Genomic DNA, 25,047 nt, shown 5'->3' with positions numbered 1-25,047 from the left:
TTGGCTTCTTGGCCTTTTTGCCACTCACACCATTTCCTCATGGCCACATCTGCACACGGGCCTCCATGTGCAGCACCCAGAGAGGGCCTGGGTTTCAATGGCGGCACAGCCTTGGGCTGAGTCCCGGTCTACCATTGCCTTACCGGGCAGGTGGCCTCACGTTGGCATCCTCACCTGAGAAAGGGACCTAAGCACGCTTCCTACCTCACAGGGCATTTGCAAAGGTGACATTAGATGATGCAGGTAAAGCACTTGCACAGGCAGGGGCTCCCTCATGAGGAGGAAGGAGAGGAGGAGGAGGAGCGCAGAGTGGCTTCTTCCATTCTCTCCTCTGGAGACTGCTCAGGGAAGAGCCTCCAAGAGGGCCAGGGGCCACGTGGCAGGCTGCCTGGGTTACAAATCCCAGCCTGCTCCTTACTGGTGGCGTGACTTTGTGGAAGCACTTCACCTTTCTGTGCCTCAGTTTCTTCACCTGAAAAGAGGGTACAACAATAGAACTTCCCTCAAGGGGTTGTTGGGAGAAATAAGTAAGTGAACATACCTCAGAGGCTTCAATAGGCACCTGGTGTGTAGTTAGTGCTCAGTACAAAGTGAGGTATTTTTCTCTTCTTGGGACACACCACAGATGACAAATCAGCTTTCGTCTTCAGGATGAAGACCCCATGCCTTCTAGAACTGGCATGGGGTTCCAGAAATGGGAGTTCTCAGTTCCTTTCTCTCCAAAGTGTGAGAGACACGTTCTGTGCCCACTGGAGGGTTTGTGGAGTGCAGCCCAGGGAAATTTCTGACCATCCATGGCCTCGTGGTTGCTTAAACCCAAGGGGGGTGACTTCTAGACCTCAGAAAACGGCCATGGGACAGGGAGGTTGTGGTCCTGAAAATGGTCGTGATGTGTCGCATGGGCAGCATGAGTCCCAGCAGAACGGAAGCTCCAGGAACTCTGAGGGACAGGGAGGAGAAGGGAAGGGATGACAGGTGTTGAGCGTCTCCTCTGTGCCAGGCACGGGCCGGCTCTCTGGTTCTGCTCCGGATTTGTGGAAACTGCCCTGGGTGAACCTTGTTCAGGTGAATGGGCCAGCGGGTCAGCCAGGGCCCTCAGCTGTCTGGCCTCAGCTCTCACCACGTCTCCACAGCCGGCAGTGGCCTTGGACGTAGAGCCAACCAGACACTGAGATGTGGCCTGTGGCCATGGCCCAAGGGAAGCTACTGGCTGCCAAGTCACTGAAGTGAGACCCTGAGCTCGCTGACGCCAGGCTCCCACCAGCCACAGGCTGTTCACGGCTCTGCTTCCTTTTAGCTTTTCTCTTGTGGGATCGCTTTAGTCTGATGCGGACCCTGAATGAGAGATGACGGGGTCCATGCTTTCTGCACGCTCCTTTCCTGAAGTGACTCTTGTCACCTGAGTCCTTATTGGCAGCTGGCATAAAATATTAAAGCCTAACTGAGCGTGTGAGCTGCAGAGCCTTCCTAGCAGGCTCTGGTTTCACAGTCCCAAGGCAGCAGCTGCAGGGAGGGTCTGCAGCAGGCCCCAGTGTCCCAGCGCAGCACCATGTGGAGCAGCCCCAGACGCACTTCTGCTCAGCAGCCACATTCTGGGAGTCCGAGGTCCAGAGTATGACCACGGTGAGAGGTATGTACTCTAGTGGCAGAATATGATCAGGAATCTGACTTTTGGAATCAGAACTGAACTCCACTGTGTGTCTCAGCAGAACAAACTGGCAGCTTCCTCTGTGATGACCGAATCAAAACACTTACGCACACAGGGAAGTGATGGTCGGATACAATTTTCCTGCACCTGTTCTCTTCCTCTCTACCAAGACTTCTTAATGTGCCATCTATGAGCCTCCCTCTAGTAACTGAATGCAAAATCATCACATAGTTTATTTTGTTTTGTTTTGTTTGTTTCTCGAGAAAGAACTGGTATTTTACATGAAATTTTCAAAAGAGTGGTGGTTCCTAACCCAATATTTTTTAATGTTTAAATTTAAATTTAAACATTTAAAAACACTAGCAGTTCCACTTTTAGGAATAGTCACTACCACCTTTAATGAGATAAAAGATCTAGGTACAAGGACATTCTTGGAAGTATGGTGGTCACAAAAGACTAGAAATAACTCGATTACCTGTTAATAGGGAACTGGTTCAATCAGTTGGGTCCACTCTTTGAAAAAAGTACAACCAAAGACGGACAAGTGTGTATGCATGATGTGGAGAGCTTTCCAACAGGGTGAAGTGTGAAAAGCAAAGCACAGGATGGCATGTGAACTGTGCTCTGGACTCCCATGGTGGGGGAAGCGGGCATTTTGGGGTGTGGGCTTGTATGTGGGGACTATTCTGGGGAAGGACCCTCCAGCCACTGGTGGCAATGATTCCCTCAGAGGAGGGAGGCAGAGGACGGAGGTTAAGGGTGAGAGGGAGACTTACTTTTCACCATAGTTTGCACTGTTTGAACATATATGGCTTAAAAACAGTTAAACAAGAAAACAAGCCAGGTGCAATGGCTCATGCCTGTAATCCCAGCACTTTGGGAGACCAAGGTGGGTGGATTGATAGCTTGAGTCCAGGAGTTCGAGACCAGCCTGAGCAACATGGCAAAACTTTTCTCTACAAAAATGGAAAAAATTAGCCAGTCATGGTGGTGCACACCTGTACTCCCCCAGCTACTCAGGAGGCTGAGAGGTGGAAGGATTGTTTGAGACTGGGAGGTCAAGGCTGCAGTGAGCTGAGATCATGTCACTGCACTCCAGCCTGGGCGACAGAGTGAGACCTTGTCTCAAAACAAAACAAAAACAAACAAACAAACAAAAAACAAAAAAGAAAAGAAAACAACCTCAGAATTGTTTTCCAAAGAACCTAAGTAGATAGAGGCATTTGAACAGCAGAGCTGAGGCTGAACGTGGGGCAGCTAATTTGGGTGGGCAGCTGCCACTCTAAATTAGGAAGGCGGCCAAGGTCAAAGCCTGACTCACAGCTGGCCCCACAGTGGCTTCAGGGGTTAAATGGAGTGGCGTCCTCCTGGCATGGTGTTTAACAGCCTGCTGCATCCAAGCTTATATCCTTGTTATAATCACACGTATCTATGCTTTCATGAATGGAGCCGAAAGTCCATGTGCAAACCCCATTTTCCCTTCGAGGCTGGGGTCAAGCCAGAGTCTTGCTTTAGCGCAGATGCTTGGCATTTGTTGGGGAGGGACAAAGAGAAGGAGCCTGGCCAGTGACTCATGAGGACTGATGGTGGTGCGTCTCCTCCACCTCACTTAGGTGTGGGACTCGCTGCTCAGCAGGTAACAGGAGGCAAGTCCCTCAAGAGGTCATCTGTGTTGCAGAGCAGCCTGGGATTGCCCAAGGGCTGGGCAATCTACCTGCTAGGAGGGCTGGGCTGGGGTGAGTTGTGCTGTAGGCCACATTCCTTGGTTGTGAAGTGCCCTGTTGACATCCATCCATCCATCTCATTGGTTCTGGCCGCAGTGATATCTGAGTAGGCTTGGGAGGCAGGTTAACTATTTGATGAGAGAGGGCCTGGTCGAGTGGTGCCAATGGTGCTGGCTCACATTGGTCATCCCAGCACTTAGAGAGGCCAAGATGGGAGGATCGCTTGAGGCCAGGAGATCGAGACCAACCTGGGAATAGAGCGAGACCCCATCTCTACAAAAAATGCTTAGAAAAAGGTACCGGGGGTGCAGGGCTGGCCTCCCCACCTTGTTCATTGCACCTACAGGGCCTCAGTAGTGATTCAGGCAAAGGGCTACATGGAATCTTTTGTTTTTCTGTTTTTGTTTTTGTTTTTCTTTGAGACAGGGTCTTGCTCTGTCATCCAGGGTAGAGTGCAGGGGCACCATCTTGGTTCATTGCAACCTCCGCCTCCTGTGCTCAGGCAATCTTCCCATCTCAGTCTCCCAAGTAGCTTGAACTACAGGCATGCACCACCACGCCTGGCTAATTTTTGTATTTTTTGTAGGGACAGGGTTTCATTATGTAGGGACAGGCTGGTTATGGACTCCTGACCTGAAGTGATCCACCTGCCTTGGCCTCCCAAAGTGCTGGGATTACAGGTGTGAGCCACTGCACCCAGCCCTACTTGGAATCTTGTTCTCTGCAGTGAACATCTCATTTTGCCAGAAAGCCACTGGCCCAGCTCTTGCTGGGTGGGCTGAGATGTCCAGTCTGCCCTCAGCCTACCCACTACAAGCCTGCCTCTGGCTGGTGGTGCAGACTCAGTGGCTCCCCCAAGGCAGGGAGCCTCGCTGGACCAACAGAGGTTCTTATGCACCCAGATCTCCACCTACAAAGCTTGCCTGCAATTAGGCTGACCGACCATCCTGGGAGTTTTCCAGCATGCAGGACTTTCAGTGCCAAAACCAGGACAACCTCAGGCAAACCTGGACAGTTGATCACCCTCCCTGGAAGCCTGCCACCAGCAAGACGTGCTCTCCCTGACAGGACTCTACAAGGGCAGGAACCATGCATTTCTTTCTTTCTTTTTTCTTTCATAATTGCAGACTTTATTCTCGCAATTTTTCTATAGATTCCTCAAGTATTAGTAGTTTAGGCTGGGCGTGGTGGCTCACACCTGTAATCCCAGCACTTTGCAAGGCCCAGGCGGGCAGATCATTTGAGGTCAGGAGTTTGAGGCCAGCCTGGCCAACGTGGTGAAACACCGTCTCTACTAAAAACACACACACACACACACACAAAGTAGCCGGGTGTGGTGGTGCACACCTGTAACCCCAGCTACTCAGGAGGCTGAGACAGGAGGATTGCTGGAACCTAGGGGGTGGAGGTTGCAGTGAGCCAAGACCACACCACTGCACTCCAGCCTGGGCAACAGAGCGAGACTCTTGCCTCTGAAATTGTTTAAGAGTACAGTACATACATAATGCCTCTTAACCTGTGAATACTTCACTGTATGTTTCCTAAAAACAAGAAATTCTCTTTTATAACTGTGAACCCAAAGTATCTGAGACAGGTCTCAATCGATTTAGAAAGTTTATTTTGCCAAGGTTAAGGACATGCCCATGACACAGCCTCAGGAGGTCCTGAGGAGAAGTGCCCAAGGTAGTCAGGGCACAGCTTGCTCGTATACATTTTAGGGAGACATAATATATCAATCCATACATATAAGATTTACGTTGGTTCCATCTGGAAGAGTGGTGCCACTCAAAGCAGGGGCTTCCAGGTCATAGGTTGATTTAAAATTTTTCTGCTTGGTAATTGGTTGAAAGAGTTATTATCAATAGGAAGAAATGTCTGGGTTATGATAAGGGGTTGTAGAGACCATGGTTTTATCATGCAGATGAAGAATAGATTGTAAATATTTCTTATCAGACTTAAGGTCTGTGTTGATGTTAATGCTGGTCGACTTTTGAATTCCAAAAGGGAGGAAGGTATAATGAGGCTTGTCCAAACCCTCGTCCATCATAGTCTAAACCAGTTTTTCAAGTTAACGTTAGAATGCCCTTGGCCGAGAGGAGGGGTTTATTCAGATGGTTGGGGGGACCTTAGAATTTAATTTTTGGTTTACATAACCAATATACAATGATCACAGTCAGGAAATTAACATTGAAACAACACTGCTACCTAATAATCTACAGACTGTATTGGGATTTTGTCGATTGCTCCAAGAATGTCTTTCATGGCAAAAGGAAATCCAAGCTCTGTGTTGCCTTCAATCTGGAACGGTCTCTGAGTTTTTCTTTGTATTTCATGACACTGGCATTTTATTTATTTTATTATTTTATTTTATTTTATTTATTTTTTTGAGATGGAGTCTTGCTCTGTCGCCCAGGCTGGAGTGCAATGGTGTGATCTCGGCTCACTGCAACCTCCACCTCCTGGGTTCAAGCCATTCTCCTGCCTCAGCCTCCTGAGTAGCTGGGATTACAGGTGCCCGCTGCCACACCCGGCTACTTTTTGTATTTTTAGCAGGGACAGGGTTTCACCATGTTGGGCAGGCTGGTCTCGAACTCCTCAGGTGATCCGCCCGCCTCAGCCTCCCAAAGTGTTAGGATTACAGGTGTGAGCCACCGCGTCCAGCCACATTGGCATTTTAAAAGAGGACAGGCCAGTTATTTTGTAGAATGAAAGGCCCTCCAGCAGGGAGTGCTCCCATGTATTGAGCAGCTACTGTGTTCCAGGATCTTCCTGTACATGATCTCATTCATCTCTTCAACAACCCTTTGGGGGACAAGTGATTACTTTTGCACAGAAGGAAACAGGCTCAGAGAGGTTAAGAGGCTTGCCTGAGGGTGCTCAGCCCCGAGAGGTGCTCCAAGCTTAACTCCAGATCCCATTTTCTTAACCACATGGCCATTGTATCTTGGGGAATTTTCTTGTTTTACTTGCAGTTTTTTGTTTTTGTTTTTGTTTTTGAGACAGGGTCTCACTCTGTCACCCAGGCTGAGTGCAGTGGCTTCATCACAGCTCACTGCAGCCTTGATCTCCCAGGCTCAAGTGATCCTTTCACCTCAGCCTCCTGAATGGTTGGGACCACAGGCATACACCACCATGCCAGGCTAATCTTTATTTTTGGTAGAGACGGGTCTCACTCTGTCATGTAGACTGGAGTGCAGTGGTGGGAACAAGACTCACTGCCACCTCGTACTCCTGGGCTCAAGTCATCCTCCCACCTCAGCCTCCCAAAGTGCTGGGACTATAGGCATGAGCCACCATGCCCACACAGATTTTTTTTCTTTTTTTAACTTCTGGAATTCTGAGGTCAGCGAAGTGTTGTCATGGTGCTCAGCTATCTCCTACCTATAATAGCACCCCTCCCCGACTATGTACCAGTAGAGATAAGAAGGTTGACCTTTATACTTTCCCCAGGCCTACAAGAAACAGCGGGGGGCAATTAGTCTTCAGCACTTAGGAAAGATTGCCAGCAAATGGGCACAGAGGATTGTAGGATGAAAGTTCACCTTTGAGTCTAGAAATCACTGCCTCCTAATTCAAGTCCTCGTTATAGGTTGGGGCAGAAGATGGACTAATAAACTCTTCCCTGTTCTGGTCTCTGTGGTGGTAGCTGTAGCTAAAGCAGCAGAGAGTTACCTGGTTTTCCTTCTTGCTTCCTGTCCCTGCGCAAAGCTACAGCCAGAGACAGAACATCCTTTTGCAAGGTCTGGTCATTCTCCTCCAGGAAGTCCTCTTGGCTTGATGCCCAGCCACCCCTCTTTGCTCTCCCAATATTTCCCCAGCTTCTACCTGGGTCTGCATCTCCCAGGCCACTCTTCTTGTCATACCCAATGGTCAGCCCAGTCTTTTGCCAGGCTTTGGGTTATTTATCTGTGACTCTGTGGTCCTCCCTTTTTTTTTTTTTTTTTTTTAAATACAGAGGCTTGCTGTGTCACTCAGGCTGGAGTGCAATGGTGTAATCTTCGCTCACTGCAGCCTCGAACTTCTGCTTCAAGGGATCCTCCTGCCTCAGTCTCCTGAGTAGCTGGGACTATAGGTGTGTGCTACCTCACCTGGCTAATTTTTTAAATAAACATTTTTTTTTGTAGATGCAGAGTCTTGCTGTGTTGTCCAGGCTGGTCTCAAACTTCTGGGCTCAAGTGATACTGCTGCCTCAGCCTCCCATAGTGCTGGGATAATAGGCATGAGCCACTGCACCTTACCTGTATTCTCTATTGAATTCATTCATTTATTCATTCAACAAATATCCACTGAAGACCTATGTGGAAGCACTGTGCTAAGCGCTGGAGTCAGCAGGGAACAAGACAAAGTCCTTGCCTCTTGTCTTCATGAGAGAAAGACGATTAAGAAGCAAATGATAAATAAACAGGGTAATCATAGGTTTTGCTAAGTGCAATGAAGGAAATAAACCAGGAGGTTAAGGTAGAGAATAACTGAGAGCCATCAACTCTAAGATCACTCTGGGCTGGGCACAGCGGTTCACACCCATAATGCCAGCACTTGGGAGGCTGAGGTGGGAGGATCACTTGAGTTCAGGAGTTCAAGACAAGCCTGGGCAACAAAACACAGTGAGGCCTCATCTCTACGAAGAATAAAAAAATTAGCTGAGTGTTATGGCGTGCACCTATAGCCCCAGCTACTCAGAAGGCTGAGGTGGGGGAATTGCTTGAGCCCAGGGATTCGAGGCTGCAGTGAGCTATGATCACACCACTGCACTGCACTCCAGCCTGGGTGACAAAGTGAGATCTTGTCTCTCAAAAAATAAAAAATAAAGTCACTTTGAAAAGTGGACAGCTGAGCTGCATGGAGTTCAAGGAATGGCATCCCAGGCAGAGGAAATAGCGAATGCAAAGGCCTGGTGCCACATTTTAAAGTCAGAAGGTAGCCGGGTGCAATGGCTCATGCCTGTAATTCCAGCACTTTGGCAGGCAAATCACTTGAGGTCAGGAGTTCGAGACCAGCCTGGCCAACATAGTGAAACCCCATCTCTACTAAAAATACAAAAAATTAGCCGGGCATGGTGCTGGCGCCTGTAATCCCAGCTACTCAGGAGACTGAGGCAGGAATATCGTTTGAACCCAGGAGGTGGAGGTTGGAGTGAGCCGAGATCGTGCCATTGCACTCTAGCCTGGGCAACAAGAATGAAACTCCATCTCAATAAATAAATAAAATAAAAATAAAAGGGCCGGGCGCGGTGGCTCACACCTGTAATCCCAGCACTTTGGGAGGCTGAGGCAGGCGGATCACGAGGTCAGGAGTTCGAGACCAGCCTGACCAACATGTTGAAACCCTGTCTCTACTAAAAATACAAAAATTTGCCGGGTGCAGTGGCAGGTGCCTGCAATCCCAGCTACTCAGGAGGCTGAGGCAGGAGAATTGCTTGAACCTGGGAGGCGGAGGCTGCAGTGAGCGGAGATCACACCATTGCACTCCAGCCTGGGTGACAGAGCGAGACTCCATCTCAAAAAATAAATAAATAAATAAAATTTAAAAAAATAAAAAATAAATACAAATAAAATAAAGTTTGAAGGTGACAATCTCTCCTTTATATGTTAAGACTTCTCTGGCTGCTGTGTGCTGGTGTCCAAACAGGAGATATCTTGGAGTCCAATCCTCCTGCTTGCGCCAAGTCATGTACCCCACTCTTAGGCTCAAGCCGTCCTCTCTCCTCAGCCTCCCAGGTAGCTAGCACTACAGGCACATGATACTGTGCCTGGCCAATATTTTAATTTTTTGTAGAGACAGGGTCTCCCTGTGTTGCCCAGGCTGGTCTTGAGCTCCTAGGCTCAAGTGATCCTCCTGTCTCGGCCTCCCAAAGTACTGGGAGTACATGCGTGAGCCACCATGCCCAGCCAATAGTACGGATTTCGTGGGACCCTTGTGAGCATTCAATATGAAGACACTGGACCATTCTGGAGCTACGTCTGGGGTGGGGCTGACAGTGGGGCTGTGCCTGTATCTCGTCCCTTCTTGGCTGGGAGCAACTGGAGGAACAGCACCTGCCACGCCTGCTACTGTCTCCCCAGACTCCGTGGCTCAGCTGTGAGCTGTGAGGGCCCCCTGGATTCTTGGATTTTCTCCACATTGTCACTGCTCAAATAGCTGGCCTTGCTGCTGGCAGAGAACAGACAGGGGATGAGGAGCTGATATTTGAGGAGGTAAATTTAAGCAGCAGGCTTACAATATGTTTTATGAGCTTGGCAGGTGTAGCTGAAGTGGGTGTTATCAGTAAACACAGCAATGGCATTGACCACGCTGGGCAAATAGCCTCGAGGGGCTTACAAAGCCTTGGAACGTTCCCACGAGGTCTCCATTTGGAGCCTACATAGTGCAGTATACTGGATCTGGGGTCAAAAGACCTGCCACTCAGCCAGGCTGGTGGTTCACACCTATAATCCCAGCACTTTGGGAGGCCGAGACAGGAGGATCCCTTGAGCCCAGGAGTTTGAGACCAGACTGGGCAACATAGTGAGATCCAGTCTCTACAAAAAAGTAAATTAGCTGGGCTTGGTAGCACACGCCTATAATCCCCGCTATTGGAGAGGCTGAGGTGGGAGGATCACTTGAGCCTGGGAGGTCAACACTGCAGTGAGCTGTGATTGTGCCACTGTACTCCAGCCTGGGTGACAGAGGGATATCCTTTCTCAAAAGAAAACCAAAAAGACCTTCCTCTTGTTAGCTATATGACCATGGATACGTTAATTAACGGAGCCCACTGTTTCCTTACCAACTGTTTCCCAAGCCCCTCAAGGTTGTGTTGGCAAGAAGAAAATGTAACAATAGACCAGGCATGGTGGCTCATGCCTGTAATCCCAGCACTTTGGGAAGCTGAGGCAGGCAGACCACTTGGGGTCAGGAGTTCGAGACCAGCCTGGCCAACATGGTGAAATTCCATCTCTACTAAAGATAGAGGTGGAGGGTGCAGTGAGCAGAGATCACGCCACTGCACTCCAGCCTGGGCAAAAAAGCGAGACTCCGTCTCAAAATATAAAAAAGAACAAAAAAAAAAAAAAAAAGAAGGAAAGAAAATGTGACAATGGCCAGGAGAAGCTTTGTAAGTGATGAAATGCTAAGCTTCTGTGAGGAGATGGTGATGATGATGATGGTGATGGGTGAGACAATGTAGTGTGGATTGTAGAATCAGAGGCTGGGTGATTTCTGGCAAGTTGCTTAACCTCTCTGAGCCTCTTATCTGTAAGATAAGGATAAAAGCAATATCAGTCTTATTAAGAAGATTACACATGGTATATTGAGTTGAATAATGTTCCCCCAAATTTATATCCACCTGCAACCCTGGGAATATGACCTTATTTGGAACCTTTTTGGGCCTTTGCAGAGGTATGCAGAGGTCATACTGGATTAGCGTAGGCCTTAAGTCCAATATGACTGGTGTCCTCCTAAGAAGAGGGAGATTTGGACACAGAGACAGATAAACAGAGAGAACACCATGTCCAGGTGGAAAGAGACTGGTGTGACATGCCCATAAGCCAAGGCGCACTGAAGATCGCCCGCCTCCAGCAGAAGCTGGAAGAGGAAAAGAAGGATTCTCTCCTAGGCCTTCAGGAGGAGTGTGGCCCCACTGACACCATGGGTTTGGATTTCTGGCCTCTAGAGCTGTAAGAGAATACAGTCCTTTTTCTTTTTCTTTTCTTTCTTCCCGTTTTTTTTTTTTTTTTTTTTTTTCTGTTGAGACAGAGTCTCTCTCTGTCACCCAGGCTGGAGTGCAATGGTGCGATCTCAGCTTATTGCAACCTCTACCTCCTGGGTTCAAACGATTCTCCTGCCTCAGCCTCCTGAGTAGCTGGGACTACAGGCTCCTACCACCATGCCCGGCTAATTTCTGTATTTTTAGTAGAGACAGGGTTTCGCCATGTTGGCCAGGCTGCTCTCAAACTCCTGACCTCAGGTTATCTGCCCGCCTCAGCCTCCCAAAGTGCTGGGATTACAGGCGTGAGCCACCACGCCTGGCCGAGAGAATATGTTTTTGTTGTTTTAAGCCATGCAGTTTGTGGCAGTTTGCTACGGCAGCCCCAGGAAATGAATGCATGTGATAATTCAGAAAAAGTGCTCCATGCCATGGTGCCCGGCATGTAGTGAGTGTGAAGGGTTAGCTGTGATTATTATTGTTATCATTCTTAGTATTATGGTTCAAGGTCGGTTGTGATGGCCACAGATTTGGTCACAGGGAGACCCCTCCAACCTCCCTGGCCTCAAGTCTTACTGGGGGTGGGATGGGTTCCCTGGTCTTGGTTTCCCATGAGCTCCTGCCTGGAAGGGGTGGCTGTCCCTGTGGCAGTGGCTGACTTCCACGGATCCCTGAGGGGAGAGTTCTGTTGAGGTTGGTGGGGGTGCCCTCCAAGACTCCTGGTTGTGGGGAGGGGTGGAGGCTGTCTGGTGTGGCAGCTGCCCAGGGCTGGTTTCTGGAGCACAGCTCAGCAGATGCCTCAGGAACCTGTCTGGCAACAACATTCCTCCGCCACTCAGAGCAGCCAGCTGTCACTCGCAGCCCGTGTGGTTTTGTAAGGTGCAGACAAGGAACGTCAGCTGCTTCCCAGCAGGGCCCATGAGTCACTTCGGCAGCTCTGAGCCCAGAGTTTCCCCTGTGGCGGCCAAAACCTTTGCCTCTTGGCCCAGCTTCTGTCCTGCGACCAAAGGCGGGTCTTCTGAGGCCTTCCTCAAGAGGAAGCCAGGAGGGGCAGGCCCCAGGATCCTGAAGACACACGGGAAGACAGATCCCACCGCACTTCCTTACTTCCTCAGGCTTCTGGGTTTGGGGCAAGGAGTGTCGTGATTTGGGTTGACACTTTCCGGGCCTCAGTTTTCTCACCTGTGAATGGGGATGTTGTGAGAACTTGATGAACTATTAGAAGTGGGAGCACCCTCCCCTTTCCTCTCCCCAGCAGCTCAGGTAGCAGGTCAAATGGTTCAGAGCCACTGGTAAGAGGATTTGACCACATCCTTCCTGTGGGTACGTGGATGGCCACTCACTAACATCAGGACCAAGGAGGCCTCAGGGGGAAAAGGGACAGGACTCCTGAAGACCCTCACCCCAGGTGAAGTTCAAGAATGTAAAAGCCTGTTTGTAGCAGGGGTGACCCAGCTGAGTTCATCCTCGAATGGACCCCGGGGTATCCGGGCAGCGCTCGCCACAGGGCACAGACTTAACCCAGGCACCAAGCACTGCATGTGTGCCTGAGGTGGGGGAGTGGCAGGAAAGGAGTCTGGGGGTGTTTGGGGGTGTGTGTGTAGAGAGTCAGAAGAAGTTGGTGATCCCAAGGACCGAGGCAACTTGGCCGTGGGACAAGCCATGGCTGGGTGGAGTTGAGGGGGTAGACAGATATTTGCTCCCCTTCTCCCAGGCCCCGAGTGGAGTGTTTAGCAGGAATACCCACTTCACTTACGTTTTTGGAGCCTCCGTTTCCAACATCAGGTGCAGCAGCCATGTGGGGGCACCCCCAGCCTCCCTGGTGAGGTTGACTAAGGCATCAGTGTTGGTCTTGGAGGGCATCCTGGTAGAAGAGTCAGGCCAGGTGCTGATGTGGTCCCAGATCAGCCAGGTTGGGGGTGATGGGCAGAGTCTTGTAAGCAGCCCCTCGGGCTTTGGAAAATGCTTGGAGGGGATCCTAGAAAACACGTGGCGGTGGTGGGGTGCGGTGTGGATCTCTAAGCACAGAGATGTACCTGTGGCCTTGAGCTAACAGAAGCAACCCGGAGCTACTCTGGTTACAAATGAGCACAATTCTGCCTCCAGTCAGCCTCCCAGGACCCCCACAGCCTTGGGCACCATTTATCCAGGTGGCTTGTTTGCCACCGGGCTCTGTGCATTGCAGGACTTGTTTGGGCAGAGTCTGTTTCTGTGGGTAGAGACAGGGCTGATGTGAGAAGCAAAAGGAGGTCACCCCAAGTCCCCAGCCACAACAGACTGCCAGCATCAGCCTCCAAAGATGGTATCACCCCAGCCTGGACAGGGCCAGGCCTGCGTGTCCTAGAGCATGTGCAGAACTCTGCTTCTGAAATTCCTTCCTACCTAAGGCTGGTTCCAGTTCCAGCCATATTTGAATTTTGCTGAGTTTGAGTGTCTGCTGTGCACTAGGTTTTATAGCAGACAAAAGAATGGCAATAATAGGCCAGAAACGGTGGCTCACACCTGTAATCCTAGCACTTTGGGAGGCCGAGGTTCGTGGATTGCTTGAGCTCAGGAGTTCAAGATCAGCCTGGGCAACATGGTGAAACCCCATCTCTACTAAAATACAAACAACTGGGTGTGTTGGTGCATGCCTGTAGTTGCAGCTACTTGGGACGCTGAGACACGAGAATTGCTTGAACCTGGGAGGCAGAGGTTGCAGTGAGCTGAGATCGCACCACTGCACTCCAGCCTGGGTGACAGAGCATTTGTCTCCAAAAAAAAAAAAAAAAAAAAGAATGATAGTAATGATAATGATGGTAGTCCTAATGACAGTGACAGTTTCTTCATCTGTAACATGGGATAATTATAGTGCCTGCCTCATAGGTGCTGTAAGGATTAAATGGGATAGTGCATGTAGAGTACTTAGCACATAGTACCTGGCACATAGTACGTGCTCAATAAATATTACCTGTTAATGAGGAAACTGAGGCTCAGAGACTTACCCTAAGTCACACAGCATGGGAGCCTGAATCAGGGACCTCCAATCTAATGTAGGAGACTGACAGTCCCCCACAGTTGTGAATCCAGTGCTAGGTGAGCTAAGGGAAGGGGAGGTCGTCCTGGGGAACTTCTGACTAGGTGGTATCAGGAGTCCCCATGGAGGAGGTGATGCTTCCATTGGGCCTCACAGGTAAACGGCTGCAGGTGGGGATATGGGGGTGTGGGCGGAGCATATGAAAAACTCAGACCAGAAAGAGGGTGCCTTGCGGGGTCAGTGGGAGAGAAGGCTGGGCAGGGCGGCTGCAGGCAGATGGTGAAGAGCCCTGAATGCATGCTGAGGAATGACCCACAATGACAAGGACCCCATTGACTGTGCCCTTGAGAGGCAGTGTGGTGCAGTGGTTCAAGACTTGGACTCTGCAGCCAGCCTGCCCCAGTCAAATCTATAGCATGGGGACAGTAGCAGGATGTACAGGAAGAATAAGCAGGAGTGACTGCACAGCCCCTACCCAGTGCCAGGGTAGATCCCTTCACCTCTGCCTACCTGTCTACCAGGGACCGCATGGCTTTTATGTCCAGGAGAGCATGGGGTTCTGTCTTCAGGCTGTGACTCTGGAGATGCCTTGAATCTCCCGAGTCCCCGGGTCTCTTCCCTCTGAAGGCACATGCTGCAGAGGCTGTGAGGATGCCAAGCCCACCTGCGTGAGTGGTGCCCGGATGCAGGGAGTTGCTGGACACACGCAGGATGCCAGGTGGGAGGTTTGCTTCAGAGCATAGGAAATCCTAATTATTGTCATGCAGGCACTCGGCAGGCATGCAGGTTTGACCCCAGGGCTGGGATTCTCAGAAGGTGGTTAGAGTCTCCATTTGTTCACTTAAGACAGGGGCATCCGGTGCCATTTGCCCCAGGAGATGGGCATGAAGAGCATAGGACAGGGAGGCGTGGAGGGGGTGGAGTGGCGTGGGGGCAGTGTGTGCTTTCTGGGTTATCTGGAGATTTAGACAGGGACACTGTGCCTCCAAGATCCTCTGGGTTCTCCTTTTCCTTTTATTTATTTATTTATTTTATTTTGAGACAAGGCCTTGCTTTGTTGCCCAGGCTGGAGTGCAGTGGCGCAATCTCGGCTCACTGCAACCTCCGTGTCCCGAGTTCAAGCGATTCGCCTGCCTCAGCCTCCCAAGTAGCTGGGATCACAGGCGTGCACCACTACGCCCGACTAATTTTTGTATTTTCAGTAGAGATGGAGTTTCGCCATGTTGAGCAGGCTGGTCTCGAACTTTTGACCTCAGGTGATCCACTAGCTTCAGTCTCCCAAAGTGTTGGGATTAAAGGTGTGAGCCACTGTGCCCAGCCAGGTTCTCCTTTTTCAACAGCAAGTTGCCCAAACCGTACAAGTGGAACGAGCTCCTGCCTCTTATTGGCCAGTTTAGCCCTTGTGATGGATCCCTTGCACCTGTGCCCCTGGCTCAGCGTTAGGTCTAGTCTGGGGTTGCCTCTTGGGCAGCTGCAACTGCCTGTGCCCCACGACTGCCAAGCAGACATGGCTGGACCAGTTCGGGGGAGCCCCTCAGGGGCAGCAGGTATTCCTTACTCACACTTTCTGGAGTGTTAAGATGTTTCCAGGCAACTGAGAGCGCCCTGGCCAGCCCGGTGTTTCGGTGTTTCCAGTCCAGGCTTTGTTTCCAGGCCCTCCCTGTCTGAGCAACACCTCATCTCACCCTGACTCATGGGGTCTCTCCTGCTCCACCTCCAGCCGTTTTCTTGCCACCCTCCCCACATTCCTTCAGGTCCACACACACCTGCCCTTTGATTCATGGCTCTTTCCGCTCTGAGGAGGGCAAGCACCAAAGGCCAGGGCCCCATCACACTCGGTCAGCAGCTGGGGCCACCGCCTGCCACTGGGTGTCTTCACACACACCTTTCCTGGACTCTGGAGTGAGGCTGCTTAGAGGGGGATGATTGCAGAGGGGCTGGGTGCTGAGGGCCCTATTCCCAGAAGGCAAATCCCAAAGGCAGCTCTGGCCTGACCTCTTTTTTTTTTTTTTAAGAGATGGGGGGCTGGGCGCAGTGGCTCATGCCTGTAATCCCAGCACTTTGGGAGGCCGAGGCGGGCAGATCACGAGGTCAGGAGATCGAGACCATCCTGGCTAACACGGTGAAACCCCATCTCTACTAAAAATACAAAAAATTAGCCGGGCGAGGTGGTGGGCGCCTGTAGTCCCAGCTACTCGGTAGGCTGAGGCAGGAGAATGGCGTGAACCCTGGGGGATGGAGCCTCCAGTGAGCCGAGATCGCGCCACTGCACTCCAGCCTGGGTGACAGCGAGACTCCGTCTCAAAAAAAAAAAAAAAAGAGAGAGATGGGGTCTCGCTCTGTCACCTAGGCTGTAGTGCAGTGGTCTGATCATAGCTCACTGCAGCCTTGAACTCCTGGGCTCAAGTGATTCTCTGGCCTCAATCTTCTTTTTTTTTTTTTTTTTTGAGACGGAGTCTTGCTGTCACCTAGGCTAGAGTGCAGTGGCACAATCACAATCTCGGCTCACTGCAAACTCTGCCTCCCAGGTTCAAGTGATTCTCCGCCTCAGCCTCCCAAGTAGCTGGGTTTACAAGCTTATGCCACCATGCCCGGCTAATTTTTGTATTTTTAGTAGAGACAGGGTTTCACCATGTGGGCCAGGCTGGTCTCGAACTCCTGACCTCAAATGATCCACCTGCCTCAGCCTCCCAAAGTGCTAGGATTACAGGTGTGAGCCACTCCGCTTGGCCCCACGCCTCAGGCCTTCTAAGTAGCTGGGACCATAGGTATGCACTCCATACCCAGCTAATTTTTAAATGTTTTTGTAGAAATGGGGTCTTGCCATGTTGCCCAGGCTGGTCTCAAACTCCTGGCCTCAAGTGATCCTCCCTGCTCTGCCTCCCAAACTGCTGAGATTATAGGCGTGAGCCATCGCGCTTGGCCTGACCTCTGTGTAGGTCTCTCTCTCTCCTGTCCTCCCTCCTTCCTTCCTCCTTTCTCTCTTAAACGGCTTTATTGAGATATAATTATCATACCATAACATTCCCTGTTTAAAGTGTACAATCCAATAGTTTTTAGTATATTTACAGAGTTGTACACTGTCACCATAAACTAACTTTAGGACATTTTATCACGCCCCAAAGAAGCCCCATTCATAGTCACTCCTCATTCTCCCTCCCAGGCCCTGGCAACCACTCAACTACTTTCTTTCAGTGGAGTTCCTTGGAGAAGCAACTGTGAACAGTGAAGCCAACCCCAGGTACTGAGGTGGGATGCTCCTGCCCTTGGATCAGGCTTTCAGCAAGCAGAATCCCAGAATGAGGACCATCCCTTCCAGCTGGCCCACTCACTTCCTTGTGGCTGTAGCCCTGAGAAGGTCACCAGTCCACCCTCCTCCTTTACCCAGGGAGGGGCATGAGACCCAGAACAGGGAGGAAGTCTGACCAAGGTCACATCGTGGGTTGGGGACACAGCTCCTGCTGGCGGTACCCACCATCTCTGGCACTCCAAGCTACCTTCCCACAGCAGCCCCTACACATCCATAGGCCTTCCACTGGCCTCAGTCTCTCCATCTGTACAATGGGAATAATAACACCTACCACACATGTTGTTGCGGGGATTGAATGAAAGCAAAGGCAATCCTGTGTGTAAAGAGTTTTTCCCTTTGCCTGGCATGAAGCTGTCCCTCAGCCCATTGCTGAAGTTGAATTAGATTAAATTCCCGTCCTGGCATTCAGGGCCCTGCACATTCTGGTTGTCTGGGGTGGATGGAAGTTTGTCCCTCCCCTCCCTTGGAAGGTGGCAGATGGAAGCCACTGGAACCGCAGGATCCTTGCTGCTTCCTCTCGGTCACCTGGAAGCTGGTGGTGTCAGCGGGGCGGGCGGGAGGTTGACACTGGTGGCGATGACTCAGCACTGAGAGCTGTGGGAGTCTAGTTAATCAGCAGCGTCAAAACTTCCTGTTGCTGTTTGCAAACAAGGGCCACCCCCAGAGGAGGAGGACCAGAGCTAGGGGAGAGGCTGCGCACCACAGAACCTCAGCAAAGCGAAGCTACAGTTTAAAGGCAGCAGCAGCAGTGGTGCTAAGAGTTCAGCAGGTGGTCAGGGGCTGTGGCTATGGCTTTCCAGGAGCACGTGGCTTCCCTTACGGCCCCTGTCCCCATCTCCCTACCCAGGAGGAATTTTTTTTCCCCCCAGTAGTAGCTGATTGACTTATTGCAAGGAGCCCCAGTGAAGTGCCAGGGTGTGAGAGCAGGAATCATGGTGGTGGCACCAGATGAGACTCATCCGTCTAGGATGGGCCAGAGTGTTGGACCGCGGGGTACTGAGGCGTTTCAGGACTGACCTCAGAAGATCTCTGAGGGCTTAACAGCAGGCAGGGATTGGGAGCACTGAGTCAGTGCTCTCAGCCCCACCTGGCCTGGCCCAGCAGACAGAAACACTCCCGGCCTGAGCACCTGGCAGAAGAACCAGATACGCCCCTCTGGTGACAGCCATCGCTCAGATATCTTTATATATGCCTCATGCCTCCCAGGAGAACCAGCCAGGGCGAGAATTCCAGATCCAAGAGAAAAACTGTAAATTAGCGTGAAAAGTAGTTCTCGTCAAAAAATGCTGCCAACGACAGTGTAAATTTGGTACAGGCCTTCTGAGGGGCAATCTGGGAACATGTTTAGAAAGTGAAAAAAAATGCTCAGACTCTTTATTCAGAAAGATTTTTTATGAAATTGACAACCTCTCTTCTCCCTTCCCTCCCCACACCAGGGAATGAACGGGCTGTGTGGGTGGCAATGGTGACAGCAATGCTGTTTATAAAAGTGACAAAAATGGGAGCTACTCAAATATCAGACCCTATGGAATGGCCAGCTCAGTCAGGGCACAGGCTCTCAGTGGAATATTATGCAGCCATTTAAAATAGTTTTTTGCTGGGTGCAGTGGCTCACAGCTGTAGTTCCAGTACACGGGAGGCTGAGGTGGGAAGACTGCTTCAACTCAGGAGTTTAAGGCTGCAGTGAGCTCTGATCATGTCACCTCACTCCAGCCTGGGTGAGAGAGCGAGACCCCAACTCTAAATAAGTGAATAAATGAATTACTTTTCAGCCATTTTTATTGAGTGCTAGGTGCGCCCCAGACACTGGAACCTCCATTCTGAATGTGACCTTGGCTTTATCCTATGATGTCTGCACTTCAGAAAAATGTAGGCATTAGGAAAAGTGACATGGAAAATGCTTATTATAATAATTTAAAAAAATTTAGAGATGGGAGTCTTGCTATGTTGGCCAGGCTGACCAACTCCTGGGCTTAAGCGATCCTCCCACCTCTGCCTTCCAAGAAGCTGGGACTACAGGCATGAGCCACTGCACCCAGCACTTACATGATTCAAAGTAAGAAAAGGCAGAGTAAAAAATTCTATCCAGTCTTTGCCTCCCACTATAACTGCAGCTTGTGTTTGCAGAAACGCCAATTGTGTGCCAGATGCTGGGCTGAGGGTGCTATGTGCTTGCTCCAATTTACATCTCACCATAACTCAATGGGTTAGACACTAGCCCTACTCTCATTTTCACAGGAGGAAACTGAGGCACAGCGGAAGTGACTGAGCCAGTGAATGAGCTCAAACCCAGGTCTGCCTGGCCTCAGAACCACCTTTAGCCATCTCTCTATACTGTCTCTCCTTAACACAGAAATGACATCAGCTCAAGGTCAGATACTGGAAAGAAAAATCTGGGCCAATGACAATAAGTGAAGGGTGGTGGGATCTGGTGTTTTAGTTTTTGTGTTTTTCCTCTCTCTCTTGATTTCTATTAGATTTGTGCAGAAAAAAAAAAGTTTTAAGTTCAAAAACAAAAACTGCCACCTAGAATTTGCAGCAGGTGGGGAGAAGTGAATGAGGAAGTGGGGAAAAATGCGAAGGATGTTAATAACGCATGTGCTGGTTTAGAACCCGGAGCTAGAACAATTTAGGAGCAAGGAGAGAAGCGGCAGACCATTTAGCAAGGAGGAGCCCGGCGGCTTCTGGAGGATGGTGGGAGGATCCTCGGGCTGAGAGGCGGGCCGGGGGCGGGGCTTATTTGGCCCGTGCTACTCTCAGGGCGGTTATTGCTAAATCTTTTTATTACCTGGTGCTTACGTCCATTATCTCCTCAATGTTTGCATTCCTCTCATTTTTTTAAGACTACAGGAAATGATAAAAGGGGAAAAAAACCTCACAAAGCCTCGGTTTGCTTTTAGCCTTGGAGTGCTAGGAGGGAGGGAATCTCCGCCAAATTCCTCCTTGAGTCATAAAGAGGCTTTAGGTTCCCGTAAACTGAGAGTTAGGGGAGAACTGTCGAGTTCAGTCTTTTTGGCCAATGCAGAAAGGCAGCCACCATTTGGATTTTAAAGCAAGGTGCTTTCCGTTTTATTTTCCAGTCCTCTTAGAAGGTTTTTTTTTTTTTTTTATAAAGACAGGATCTTGCTCTGTTGCCCAGGCTGGAGTACAGTGACATGATCATAGCTTACTGCAGCCTCAAACTCCTGGGCCCACGCCATCCTCCCGCCTCAGCCTCCTGAGTAGCTGGGACCACAGGCCTGTGCCACCGCGCCCGGCTTGTTGTTTTGTAGAGACAGGGTCTCAATATGTTGTTCAGGCTGGTCTAGAACTCCTGGCCTCAAGCGATCCTCCTGTCTCATGAGCCACTGTGCCTGGCCGGCAAGGTGATTTTCTTGGGGGAAAGATTGCCTTGGTTCTCTGAAAATGGGAGAACTGTTTTCCCCTGTTAATACAGCTTCTAGAAAGGAAGGGACACAGGGAGCAGGAAGGTGAGAGGGAGAGAAAAGAGTGAGAAAAGTACCATTAGTTTAAATATCACTTGAACACCTAATGCCTGCTGAGCTGGGTCTAGAGCAGACAAGGATGAGAGGAATTTACAGTCCCGTCAAGGGACATCCAAGACCACCACCTCTCCATGCCCACGAGGAGCCTGGCTTCCTGAGAGCTTGCAGCTGTGAGCCTTGTGCCAGACCCCCTGAGGTGCTCAGGTTGAGTCATGTGCCCAAGACCTGCAGTTGGTGACATGCAAAGCTGGAAACCAAATTCATGCTTATGGGGCTGGGTGCAGTGCCAGGCTCTTCGCCTCCAAGAGCTCTTCCACAGGGTTTTTTTTTTTTTTTTTTTTTTTTTAGACAAAGTCTTGCTCTGTTGCCCAGGCTGGAGTGCAGTGGCATGATCTTTGCTCACTGCAACCTCCACCTCCTGGGTTCAAGCAATTCTCCTGCCTCAGCCTCCTAAGTAGCTGGGATTACAGGCGCCCACCAGCACATAGGGTAATTTTTGTATTTTTAATAGAGATGGGGTTTAGCCATGTTGGCCAGGCTGGTCTCGAACTGCTGACCTCAGGTGATTGCCCGCCTCAGCCTCCTAAAGTGCTGGGATTACAGGCGTGAGCCACTGCGTCCAGCCTCCTCCGTAGTTCTTTCTGCGGTGCTCATGATGAATGATTTCAGAGGGATTGGAAGATTGGAAGATGTGGATTCAAAAAAGCAGCTAATTGGGTCAGGATTACTTAATATGCGGCTCACTCCAGAATGAGTTTCTCCAACTTCAATAAATGTTCTGTTACCCAGAAGCATGAGAGGACACACTTTTCACAGCTGCAGGGCACTCCTTCCTGACCACATGGAAATAATTGCTAAGAAGCCTTCTCTTACTTCCTTTTGGTAGAAATTATCATTACTTTACATGGGAAGAAAGTCTGTTTGGGTACATTTCACGCACCTGTTCTTCCCTTCTGACTTCTATGGGATCTATGGATTTATTCAATGAACATGTCTGTGATACCAGGCCCTGAGCTGGGGTCAGCTGAGGATTTCCCTGTGATCAAGTAACGAAAGGGTCCTGTCCTGAAGGAGCAGATGGTATACACAGGAACGCCATCATGATCCAGGGTCGGGGATGCTGCAGGGGGTGAGTTGAGCCCGCCTGCTGGTGCCTGGGAGGGTCAAAGAAGGTGACCTCTAAACTTGAAGGAGGGACAAGCAGGTATGGAATTGGCCAGGTAAGGGTTAGTGGAGGCAGATGAGAATGGGGTGAAGGAGAGGGGCTTTCCAGGCAGGGAGGACAACATTTGCAAAGGCTCGGAGAAGACTTGATCTGAGGTTAAATCATTTAAAATGGGAAAATCATGTAAATCTTATCTGTGCTTTACTCTGGGTTGCTATGAGAATCAGATTAAACACAATCTGACTTTTCATTCCCCTTCTTTCCTTCCCTTTGGGGAGCAGAACTCTCAGGCTCTTGGCCACTTCTCTGACGAATGCCTGAGCAGTAAGGGGTTTCAGGCCCTCTGAACACAAAGATGGGCCAGGCGTGGTGGCTCATGCTTGTAATCCCAGCACTTTGGGAGGTTGAGGCGGGCAGATCACCTCAGGTCAGGAGTTCGCAAGCAGCCTGGCCAACATGGCAAAACCCCGTCTCTACTAAAAATACAAAAATTAGGAGTTTGAAAGCAGCCTGGCCAACATGGCAAAACCCCGTCTCTACTAAAAATACAAAAATTAGCTGGGCGTGGTGGCGCATGCCTGTAATTCCAGCCACTTGGGAGGCTGAGGCAGGAGAATCGCTTGAACCCAGGAGGCAGAGATTTCAGTGAGCCGAGATTGCGCCACTGCACTCCAGCCTGGGCAACAGAGTGAGACTCTGTCTCAAAAAAAAAAAAAAAGTCTATGGGCATACCACCGTGAACACACCTGATCTTGTCTGAACACAAAGATGGCGCTGCTAGTCCCTGCCTGGGGATGGGGTGGATGTGGGCGTGGAATTGCAGTGTTCTGGACACTGTCTTCTGTCTGGCCCTCCCTGAGACAGCTGTGTCTCTGCCAGAGTTCGGCAGGAAGGGTCAAGGCTGAGGCTGAACCCAAGAGTCCTCCCTCAAGGGTTTAGGACTTCAGTGTTGGAATGGCCAGGTTTCAGCAAAACTTGCACCTTTCCTGGGGCCAGGAGAGTTGGCAGCCTCCTATGCAAATCATCAGCGAAGTTTCTGGGTTAGAAATGACCTTGGAGTTGGTATGTAGTTCCTGATGACATTGTACATTCTTAAATTCCAACAACTGGGATGGGCATGGTATGGTGGCTCATGCAAATAATCCCAGCACTTTGGGAGGCTGAAGCAGGATGATCGCTTGAGGCTAAGATTCTGAGACCAACCAGGGTGACAGAGCTAGACCCCAACTCCACACAATATTCTTTTTAAAAAACTGAGTCATGCTGGGCACGGTGGCTCATGCCTGCAATCCCAACATTTTGGGAGGCCGAGGCAGGGGGATCACTTGAGGTCAGGAGTTCGAAACCAGCCTGTCCAACATGGTGAAACCCTGTCTTTACCAAAAATATAAAAAATTAGCTGGGTGTGGTGGTGTGCGCCTGTAATCCCACTGCACTCCAGCTTGGGTGACAGAGCGAGCCCCCGTCTCAAAAAAAAAAAAAAAAAAAAATTGAGTCAGGCACAGTGATTCACATCTTCACATCTGTAATCCCAGGACTTTGGAAAGCCAAGGTAGAAGGATCCCTTGAGCCCAGGAGTTTGAGACCAGCCTGGGCAACATAGTGAGACATCCCCATCTCTACTTAAAAAAAAAAAAAAAAATTAGCTAGGCACACTGGTGTGTGCCTGTAGTCCCAGCTACTCAGGAGGCTCAGGTGGGAGGATCACTTGATCCCAGGAGTTCGGGGCTATAGTGAGCTATGATTGCATCACTGCACTCCAGCCTGAGCAACAGATCAAGATCTTGTCTCAAAAATGCAACAACCATGAAACAAGTAGTTTTTACATTTCAAATCAGAGTTTTGCTAGAATTCCAAAAATACAACCTCCTTACACTTCAATTTTCTTTTTCCTTCACTGGTGCTTTGATCTTAATAAGTTGTTATACCCATATGCATCTGATAGTACTGTGTGAGTACCTATTGGAGTCATAGCTCTATCACACACTGCATTTGTGAACAAACTTTCTGAGGCTCAGTTTCCTTTCCTGAAACACGGGAATATGACAGTACTGGTGTTCATAGGGTGTTCAGGGTTAAATGGGATTTTGTTTATAAAGAGCTTAGTGCTGTGCCTGACACAGTGTTAGCTTCAATAATGGCATCTATTATGTACACAGAAAAAAAAAAGACTTCTAAAGTGTTGGCAGCATTTATCTCCAGTGTGTGGGATATGGTTACAATGAACATCTATTACTTTTGTAATCAAAGCAAAAGAACAATAAATGTTATTATTAATTTAAAAATCTGGCTTTGGCTTTGGTGGGAAGGACCTACAGTTAATGTCAATGTACTCAATCCCTGAGTAAGAAAAAGTCTCCAGTTTTGAACCAGGACTTTAAAGACATTCTGTCCTCCGCATCCCCCGCCCCATCAACTCATAGGGACTATAATCAAGGGAGATAGAAACTAAATCAGAATTCTAGAGACATTTTGCCTTCATCCACCCTTGCGGTCCCCTGGATCACTGCTGTTTGGAGGGCAGGCAGAGGAATTCAGAGATCATAACTCCCCAAATAAGGCTTTCTCTCCCATTGGAAGGGTTCTCCGGTGTGGTGTTCAGCTGGAAATCTAACTCTCTAGGGAATGATTCCAGGAGCGTTACATTCACCCTCTATCAGGCCTTCACTGAGGAATCTCAGTTGGCAAATAAAGCATGCACTAGGCTGCTTCCAGCTGGGGGACTGTGACTGTCCTGCTCTGGCGTCCAGAACAATCTGAAGCCCAGGCCCTTGGCTCCGTCGCTGGTCGAGATTCTTGACTGGCAGCCCAGCGCCTGGGCGGCAGCAGGAGATAGAACCCACCTGGAGTTGCCCGACCCCCTCCAGTCCTCTCCTTGATCTTCTTGGGCCATCCCCTGACAAGCAGGAAGGGGCAGAGTACCCGCCCTCCTGGGATTATCTGCAGAACCGTCAGCCTGCATGGGCTGGCTTCAGAGTGACTTGCTTTCTCCTCTTCCGCACCCGGGGGTGTGGAGAG

The 25,047-nt window shown here is 50.0% G+C and overlaps 1 protein-coding gene across 7 annotated transcripts in view; it reads left to right on the top strand.

Annotated features, from left to right (window-relative positions):
* The window catches only part of KIFC3 (kinesin family member C3), a 107,574-nt gene that overhangs the window by 37,391 nt on the left and 45,136 nt on the right, over nucleotides 1-25,047 (top strand). The window lies entirely within an intron of this gene.

The sequence above is a fragment of the Pan troglodytes genome, chromosome 18 (genome assembly GCF_028858775.2).
Source record: "Pan troglodytes isolate AG18354 chromosome 18, NHGRI_mPanTro3-v2.0_pri, whole genome shotgun sequence".
NCBI lineage: Eukaryota > Metazoa > Chordata > Mammalia > Primates > Hominidae > Pan > Pan troglodytes.
The sequence above is the reverse complement of the archived record's forward strand: the minus strand, read 5'-3'. Positions and strand labels throughout refer to the sequence as shown.